Source organism: Bos mutus, unplaced genomic scaffold, assembly GCF_027580195.1.
Source record: "Bos mutus isolate GX-2022 unplaced genomic scaffold, NWIPB_WYAK_1.1 CTG604, whole genome shotgun sequence".
NCBI lineage: Eukaryota > Metazoa > Chordata > Mammalia > Artiodactyla > Bovidae > Bos > Bos mutus.
The window spans coordinates 6,890-16,927 of NW_027220084.1; the positions used below are offsets into that span (position 1 = coordinate 6,890).

Here is a 10,038-nt window from a genome sequence, read left to right on the forward strand (position 1 = left end):
GGATGTGTCCGTAAGGGTGCCGCCCACCACACTCTCAGCCTTTGCACTAATTTGGGCCAGCAGCTCGAGAGTGGCTCACCCCCTAGGGCCCCGCCTATTTGGCTGATCTCCCCAGAGCCTGTTCACCAAGTCCTGTGCTGTCTTCCAACCCATTCTTCAGCCTCAGGCCACCCCACACACACGAGCTCCCATCTCCCTACCATCCCCCTCACTCCCTGCCCCCAAAGAGCTAGTGGGTCCCACAGGATTACTGCAGCCTGAGCCACATTTGTGCACCACTTGTTGTGCTATTATGACCCATCCCTTCGTATCTGCCCCAGCCTGGGTTCGCGACCAGGGCCAAGAGGAGCGTGAGAGGCGGTCAGAGGAATGCAGGAGTGTCCTAGGACCCCGGACCATCTTAGTTGTAAGCCCTGGTGCTCAGGGTGCTGGGGCCCGTGGCCTGCCATCCTGATGCTTTGCGTGGCTGGGACCTTGGAGCCACTAGTTGTAATGCCAGGCAAAGAGGCCACCCTCTTCAGGTTGGAGGCGGTGGATGACAGTGAGCCCCTGGTGTACCGAGATGTGGCGGGGATCGGGCCGGGGTTCCAGCTGCCTGCAGAAGACATCATGGAGGAGGTGGAGGTTGTGGTAGATGAAGAGCAGCAATAGGGGTCCTCCCAGGAGCTGAAGAGAAGATGGTGGAGGAGCAGGGCCAGGAAAGGCCCAGGAGATCAACTGACCTTCGGGGCAAGATGCACTGCAGGCACTGGCCGCCGTGAAGGTGGAACTGAGGTCTGGGCATGAGAAAAACTGCAGGGCCTACTTTCGGTTCATGCGCAAGAACCATCAGAGGAGGAAGCCTGACTTGGCTCGGAGGAACGCCATCATCCAGGGCATCCCTTGCTTCTGGGCCATAGCTGTATCCTTTCTGCTGCCCTTGGAGTCTGCTGCTCAGGAGGAGGAGGAGGTGCAGGAAACTTTTCCCTCCTCCCTACCCTGGCAGGTGCAGTTGCAGAGCCATCCATGGTCCCCCTGCAAGGTGATCTTCTCCTTTCAGGACCACCCCTACTTCTTGAGCACGGTGATCACTAAGTATAGTTACCTTGACATTGTTTGTAAAACATGGCTCCCAGGGTGAAGAGTGTGGGTGTGCAAGGGTGTGGATGGTCCACCTGTGGGATCCGCACCCATCTCCCCTGTCTTCTGCAGGGTATAGGGCACGTCATTCCACTCCTGTCGACTGATTCTGGGGCTTCAAATGGGGAGCACCCAGCCACAGGCTGGACACCAGGAGCCTTAACTTTTCTCAGCTAAACTGCCTAGAATCGAACAGGATTGCTGAGTTATGGTGGTTTGAGACCTGCACAGTTAACGATTGATTATGGAATTCTTGGTTGCTGGCTCACCTTGCTAATTTTGCCAGCAGATCATCAGCAAAGATGTGTGGGATGATCCCCTGAAGTAGTACCCTGGGGAGGAAGGTTCTTCCATGAGCGTAACTGACAGAAACATATGTGGAGAGGAGGTGTGGAGGTGGGCCCTGAAGGGACAGTCGTGTAGTATCTAGGACACTGTCCTTTCCCAAATAGGGATGCTCAGAGTCATGCAAGCTGGCTGTGGAGGCTGAATTTGGGTCGTGCGTGTGCAAGTGACATCCTTAGACTGTGGATTTGGGTATTTGGTGTGTCCATGAGTGAAGCAAGTGTACCTCAAATCAGCTGTGGTTGCAGTGCCAAAGTCCAGGTGATACAATCAGAGGGAGGGTGAATTAAGTATCTTTTTTCAGAATCATTCTTCCACGGGTCCTGCCATCCCCTGGCTCCTGTTACTCACTGAGTTTGAGATAGCTTGGGCACTTCACTCCTTCCCCTTACCCTGGGAAGGCATATCATTGAAAGGGTGTCCACTCCAGGGTCCAAGTGCACCTGTGTGCTGACTTTGGGATCTTCTGTGAATTTCCACATTCACCACTCGGCGTATCACCACCACCACACATGCTGGTGGTGGAAGCAGCTTCAAGCTGCCTTGGGAAAATACAGAAGAGTTTGGGGAAGTTGGACAGGGAGCCCCAAGGGCAGGACATGGTGCCTACTGTCACCATCTCAGACATTGCAGGACTCGGTCGTGTTAACCTTCTGAAACACCTGTGTACCTTGTTTGTGTTTGTGTCCCATGCTGAGCATGTGTGTGTACACATGCATGTGCTTGTGTCGGCTGTGTTTGTGTGTGTGTGTGTGCGTGTGTGTGTGTCTGGCCCAGGGCAGATGCAGAGATGAAGGCTACAGGAGACGAGGTGCTGAGCAACCATAAGAGGAGGCACAAGGGTCCCCAGTCTGAAGGTGGTTTGTTGCTGGATCTCTGCAGTGACCCTGTCCAGGATGGCAACGAGGAAAGGATGGCTAGTGATAACTCCCGACTGTGGCTCCAGATATCTGCAATTAGGCCAATTACAAAACACACTCACCATTTCTACTATGTTGTTGGTGTATTTGGACTAGGAAGAGGGGGTGCATGGTCTGAGGATTCACAAAGGGCCAATAAGGTGGGGGGGTTGAAACAACTGCCTGTGGGGCCTTCAGTCTGGGGGGCCGTGGCTGGCCTGTTGAAATGGTGGACTTGGCTATGGCAAGACCCAGAATGGTGAGATGGCTAAGGTCCTGCCCAGTTGAGTAGAGATCTGAAGGAGAAAGGGGCATAGATTTCTTGCTGCACTGGAGACTTGTTCCACACACGTGAGAAGGAGAACTGGGAAGGTCCTGGGCCAGTGCTGCCCAGGAGCAGCCCAACAGCCAGCACACTCCCTCCCTGAGGATGGCACAAACTGCGACACAAAACACGAGACATGCTAAAGTAAGCTGTACCTGCAAAACCACAGGCAACCTAAGAGAGACAGAGTGTGAGTGTGGCATGCCTACAGGCCCTTCTAGCCTGCCGCCCTGGCAGTGCAGAAAGGCGAGGAAAGTGCAGGGGGGTGTACGTGTCTGACCCTCTGCCCGAATGAGCCTGTGAGGGAGGAAACGGGGAGGGAGCAAGGGAGGTGAGCTAATTGCATGTCCCAAGGGACCTCAGGAGAGTGGGATACAGGGAAGCCCCTGCGGGCAGTTACAGGCCTGCTGGTTTTCAGGGTCCAGGGTCTAGGCAATAGCTGTCTTACCAAAGATACCCCATGGTATGTACTATAAGTCCTGACGTGAATTCCTTCTTTCCTCTGGGGTCTTGCCTCTGACTCTGGGGGCCTGAGGGGCAATAGTGTGTGTCTGCATCTGAGAGAGGATTCTGCCAGTCTTGCTGGAGCAAAATCTCTGATTTTGTCTTATGGGATCTGCACCAGGTGACACTCAGAAGGAAGCTGCCTTCCAGGTGACCATCTTGGATGCCTCCGGGCCTAACTGGGGACTGGCTTCCTTGGCACGTGGGCTGTGAAGGCAAGCAGAGATGCGTGCCTGTAGCGAGTTCTACCTGGGCCTAATAAGATCAACTGAGAGTTTTGGCATTTAGCAAATCACTGTGGCTTGGGTGTTTCAAGCCCTCTTGGTGCATTTGAGAAAGAAAGCTGCTTTCTTCCCAAGGGAGGCATTAGCTATGGCCCCAGAAAGGGAAGGTTTTCCAGGGCATCATCTGTTCGGGGACTCCGTGTGCATGGGTAGTGTTAAAAAGAAGGGAAGATGTGTAGTGATGCCACCTTACCTTTATGGCCTCAGGTTCCATTCTTTGTATCGGAAGAGACCCTGTATCCATGAGCACCTTCTTCACAACATTGGCTCTGACCCAGGCCTATCACAGTCTCTTGGGGCTCTTGGAGGCTCAGGCGTCTCTTTGGCCTTTTTCTGCTATATGGACATAGCACTTGGGGGCACAGGTATATAGGTGCACATAGAAAGCTACACCGATAGGAAGAACAGAGAGCCTCACTCACAATGTTGTGGGCCATAGCGGGTGGTAAGCTAGCAAGAGGGCCACAACATTGACAAGGAATGACCTAGGTAGGTGCACACCGAGAAAGCAGTTCTCCAAGTCAGCTGAGCCCAGAGGTCCTTGTTTTCTGGTCCCCTGAAGGAATGCACAGGCAATGGATCAGGCCAATGTAGAGACTGGTACTGTGAAGCTGTCCAAGGTGATGGGAGAATGCAGAACACACACGCATGTCATACAGCTGTTCATGGCGAGCGCTGCAGGTCGATCCCTGTCACTAGCAAATGTCAAGATTTTGTAACCTTTGAGGATAAGTCACAGAGTTAGATGGAGAAGGCAATGTGCACCCAACTCCAGTACTCTTGGCTGGGAATTCCCATGGATGCAGGAGCCTGTTAGGCTGAAGTCCTTGGGGTCGAGAAGAGTCGGACACGACTGAGCAACTTCTCTTTCAATTTTCATTTTTATGCATTGGAGAAGGAAATGGCAACCCACTCCAGTGTTCTTGCTTTGAGAATCCCAGGAACTGGGGAGCCTGGTGGGCTGCCTTCTATGGGGTCACACAGAGTTTGACATGACTGCGCTGACTTAGCAGCAGTAGCAGCACAGAGTTAGAAGTGCAATGTGACATGATTAATGAGCAAGTGAAAGAAAACAACGAGGACAGAGAAAGTTGGGTGCTTACCAAAATTCATGTTCCTGGAGAAGAAAACTTGTATTTCTGCATATGTGCAAGTTTCTTCTCAGGGATGTTACTGTGTACACATGCATGTGTGCACATAGAAGTCCCTGCCAGTACGCTTGTGAGTATGAGCTGTCGGAAATGACATAGCCAGGTGATGGAAGTTGGATAACGAAAACATGAAGGTCTTAGGGAAAGGTACATAGACTCTGGTCAGCAGAAGGACTGAAGCCAGGGAATCGATTCCCATTATCTCACTGAGCAAACACATTCTAAATGGAATCACAGTGGTGTACCCTGGATGCCTGGCAGAAAGGAGAGGCAAGGGGAAAGAGCCTGGAGAGTGGGCCGAGGAAAGGCCACTACACCTGCAGTTTATGAAAAGTAGAAAATGTACCTAATGACCTGGAAGGAGAAACTGTATCTTATTTATTGAGATATCTAGCCAAGGAGAATTCCAGCCAAACAGCCAAAAGTGTTTCCTGGTTTCTTTTTGCTGCCTATAGTAAAATATGAAGGGAAATTTAAAAAAATAAATAAATAAGAGAAGGAGCCTATAGTAAAATATGAAGGGAAATTTAAAAAAATAAATACATAGGAGAAGGAGTATTAAAAAAAAAAAAAGACAAAACTTGCTGATTTGGAAATTTTCCAGTCTTTTAAGATGACAGAAGATGCTAAACTTAATGGCTCTCAAGCAAGGTCATATACCAGGCATTGAGATAAGATGGTCTAAATATAACATTTACATCACCTATAGGTCATTCTTCTTCCTATTTTTTTTTTAAATAAAGGTTGTCTAAAGATGAGTGTGACTGTAAAATTCTTTGTTAAGCCTCAGAAAGCTGGAAGGGGATGCTTCATGGCATTATTTAGGCAGGCCAATGCCCTCCAAAGAGTTTAGGGGTGTCACTCAGAGATCATTTCAGTCATACAATAAGATTTCTACCAAATTTCAGGGTGTTATCCCTCAGCTATCTCAGCAGAAAACCAAGACAGAGGAGGACTTTTTATGAAAATGTGTGATTGTGGCTTTGGAGTGGGGTGCTTTGTCATGAACACCAGTAAGATTATCAGGAGACACACCAAGTTTTTAAGATAACATATTTACATTCAGCTTGGACTGAAAGGACTAGAAATAGTACAAAATAAGAGAGCTCTGGACTTCTACCTTTGACAAGCAGGAAGAAGGCTAGGGAGACTGTTTCACTGTAACCATATACTACCCACCTTTCACGCAATGGAATCATGTCAGAGGGCAGAATTAAAAATTCAGAGACTGAAGCCTAGGATGTTTCCAGGCCTTAAATCCTAATCAAAGGACTGCCAACAAGAACCCGTGGGATTTCAGAACTGCTACTATTTACTCCCACTCCCCTCTCCTTTCTGGAACAGGAGTGTCTATGAAGGTTATCTATGCCTGACCCAGCACTGTATGTTGGCTGTGAAAGTGAGCAGATTAACTCATCTCTTTTGTTCACAGATCATCAGGTCTAGAGGAACTACACTTGTATAATTTGATCTGATGTGTTGAGAGAAGACTTGAGAGTCTAGTGGATGACAAGGAGATCAAACCAGGCAATCCTAAAGTAAATCAGTCCTGCATATTCATTGGAGGAGTGATGCTGAAGCTGCAGTTCCAATATTTTGGCTACCTGATGTGAAAAACTGACCCATTGGAAAAGACCCTAATGGGGGAGATATTGAAGGCAGGAGAAGGGGACGGCAGAGGATGAGATGGTTGGATGGCATCACCAACTCAATGGACTTGAGTTTGAGCAAGCTCCTGGAGTTGATGGTGGACAGGGAAGCCTGGCGTGCTGCAGTCCATCGGGTTGCAAAGATTATAACACAACTGAGCGACTGAACACTTGAGATATTGCACAAGTAGACCCTGATCCATATCTGAAACTTACTTAGATGACAAGGTCCTGAACTACAAGTTAATGCCATAATGGATAAATTATTTGAAAGCATTGGCAGGAAAATGCATTTTGGACATACATGTAAACAATTTTGTGGCCATGTGTGTACCACGTGGTTTTAAAGGATGTCCACAAGTCCTTTCTTTCAAGGGTGGATCTTTATACTCCCCTTCACATGTGGGCTGGACTTAGTGGCTCACTTCTAATGGTAGAATATTGTAGAAATGAAAATGAAGTGTCTGAGACTAGGTCATAAAAGGCACTGCAGCCCCCATGCTCTTCCTCTTGGATCACTCTAGAAGCCAGCTTAGCAGTATCTTGACAACACTCATGTAACCCAGTAGAGAGGCCCATGAGAAAGAACTGAGGCTTTCTCCCAACAGCCAGCAAGGAAACTGGTTTCAACAGCTATGTGAGTAAGCCATCTTGGAAGCAAATCCACCAGCCCATGTCATGGCTTCAGATGTTGACAGTCTCATGAAACCCTGAGCCAGAACACTCAACTGAATTACTCCTGGATTCCTTTCGGCAGCAGTATGAGATAATACTGTTTTAAGCTGTTAGTTTGTGTAATTTGTCATGTAGCAGTAGTTCATTAATGCACTGCCAACTTTGTGCCATGTCTTTATCCCGGGGCGCCTGCCCATTTAGTCCAATCTAAGCTGTTAGTTTGGGGTAATTTGTTATGTAGCAGTAGTTCATTAATGCACTGCCAACTTTGGGCCATGTATTTATCCTGGGGCGCCTGCCCATTTAGTCCAATCTAAGTCAGAATCTGCAAGTTCAGTTTAGAAAACATACCTCACCCTTGATCTGACCACCCTCAGTATCAGATCAAATTCCTTATCACTCACCTCAATATCTCATCAGCCTTGGCTAGCCTCAGCAATGATCCTCTCAGTTGAGCCAGAATCCACCCTCACCCTTATGGCCCTCTTAATAAGTTTCCATTCACTGACACCCACTCTGTTGTTGTTGTTCATTGCAGTCTCCCAGTCTCTATTTGCAATCCCATGGACCCACCCTGTTCCATAGTTATAAATCCTAGTTGTGTCCCTACTGGAGTCAGACTTCAGCTCAATCTCTCTCCCATATTATAAGACCCAGCTGTATTACTCTTACTTTGAATAAAGTTTTTCTTACCACTTTTAGTAAGTGTAATGAATAATTTTTTAACATTTCCAAGTTCTGTTAGTAGGGATTATTCTCAAAGGAATAGTTTTATACCTTTACTTTGTATACTATATTCATTTGGGGAAACAAATTTTTAGAATTAAAACATTTCATGTTTTTACCATACAAACAGAAAATAGCTTTTAAAATACATTTATATATCCTAAAAAAAAATGTAGTAATCTGAAAAGGATGTGTATATAGACATGTCAGTGTATATACACACATACCCTCAGAGCTCCAAGGAAAACTTAATTCTCAGTAAACTATAAATTAAAACATTCAGCCTGCAAAGAGTGAAATCTTTGGAATTAACTTGCCAAAAAATCGTAGAGAATGAAATATTAGTTAAAAAATGTATACATAAAAATATTTGGGATTTAGACAAAATTTGCTATTTAAATAAAGTTAGGTCAAGCCCTAAACAATCTATTTAAAAAAAAAGAAAGAAAGAAAGACTCTGCATCATGTAATAACCTATATTGGAAAAGAACCTAAAAAAGAATAGATATGTCTGTATAATTAAATCACTGTGATACACATCTGAAACACATTGTAAATCAAATATATTTCCATGAAAATTTGTAAAGAAAGCTTTTAAAATACAAGGCTATAAGGAAAAAATCGTAAAGAAAGTAGAAGGTATATATGAATTGAAACAAAAATAGAAAACAACAAAAATAAAACTTGTTGGGATAAGAAAACAAGAGCTGCTTCTTGGAAAAACAAAATCAGAAACACTGATACAACTGTGGCAATCTAATAAGGGGAAGAGGAGGTTAATTCCAGTACTAGAAATGAGAAATGGAATGTGGTTCTGAAAGGATAATGTTCAAATCTGAGTGGAATTACTTTTGTTTCAGGAAAGATCCAGTCAAGCAAAACCCTGGGGAAAGAAAGGGAAGGAAAGAAAGAGGAAGAGAGTCAGGGGAAGAAAGGAAGAAAAGGAAAGGAAGGGAGAAAGATAGAAAAGGAAATGTCTCAACAGATATTGTAAACTTTCCAATAAAACAATTCTCTTTAAAATCTAAAAACAGAAATAGAAATTCATTAAGCCATATCCTCATTGCCTTTGATGGTACTAAGAACAAGAAAACCCATTTACACATCAGTGTTTAGAATTTGTGGCAAACACAATAAGATTATGAAAAAAAATAGAAATAGAAATATGCCATGTTATTTGTAAAAATATGGACAGCAGAAATATTTTTGTAAAAAACATTTTATTTCTATAAATAGTAATTTTACTTAGAATGTTTTGGCAACATTAATAAAACAATAAATTTTACCTGAAAGAACAAGCAAAGTAGACAAGGAATTCACAAAGGGCAATAACAAAATAGTGATCTTGACAGATATTCAATACATTTGTAAACAAAACAAAGTGTCATTGCCTGAAAAAAATACAGAGGTATCAACAGAAAAACAGAGGAAGCTCCTGAAAGAACTCAACTCACTATTAACTATATTTTATTTGCAGGCACAGAAACTGACTCAAGTTAATTCTAAGAAGCAAAGCCCTGATGTTATTATCTCTTCTCAGTTTGTGTGTGTGTGTGTGTGTGTGTGTGTGTGTGTGTGTGTGTGTGTGAAAAGTAAGAAATTTAGGCTGGAGAGGGAAGAAGAGGGTAGAGACTTAAAGTGCCTTTAAGGAGGAGGAGGAAATGGAGGGGGTTGAGGATTTAATTGTGTGATTTGAACAGCACTGGTGAAGCTCAAACAAGGGAGGTAGCAAGCCATGCAGGCCTAGGGGAAGAGCATTTCCAGAAGAACAACAGTTGCAAAGTCTTTGCATCGGGAAGAAATTGAATTTGCTTGAGGAAAAGCAAGGCCAGTGTTGTCAAAAACAGGGCACCAGTGGGGAAAATAGTAGAGTAGAATGACAGAGAATGGAAGAGAGGAAGCAGTCAGGGACTTTATCACTGGAACCTTTTTATTTGGCAATAAATACAACTTGTACTCCTGATGAGCATACTTCAGAGCAAGCAACAGTAACTGTGTTCAAAATACTAAGCAACAATAAAAACATATAAATAAAACATTTCGTATTTTTACTATAGAAATAGAATAAAGGAGATAAGAATGCAATAGTCTGCATATTTATCTACACATATTCACCTGAGAGTAAAACACACACACACACACACACACACACACACTTTATACACCTAAAAGTGGTTTAAGCTGACACTTTGCAAAGTGCTTTGACCCAGGTAAATTAATTGGAAAGGCCTAGTAATATATTCAAAGTGCAAACCAATCAATCAAGCATTGAATAAATAAATACAATCTACTTGTATTTGAATTTACACTCAGGAAATTACCTAAAATGGAGACAATAGACTTACTACAGCTTAGTCATCT

The 10,038-nt window shown here is 44.7% G+C and overlaps 1 pseudogene; it reads left to right on the forward strand.

The window, feature by feature from the left end:
* The first annotated feature begins 292 nt into the window (after positions 1 to 292).
* On the forward strand, positions 293 to 3,405 carry LOC138987076 (testis-specific Y-encoded protein 1-like; annotated as a pseudogene).
* The last annotated feature ends 6,633 nt before the right edge of the window (positions 3,406 to 10,038 follow it).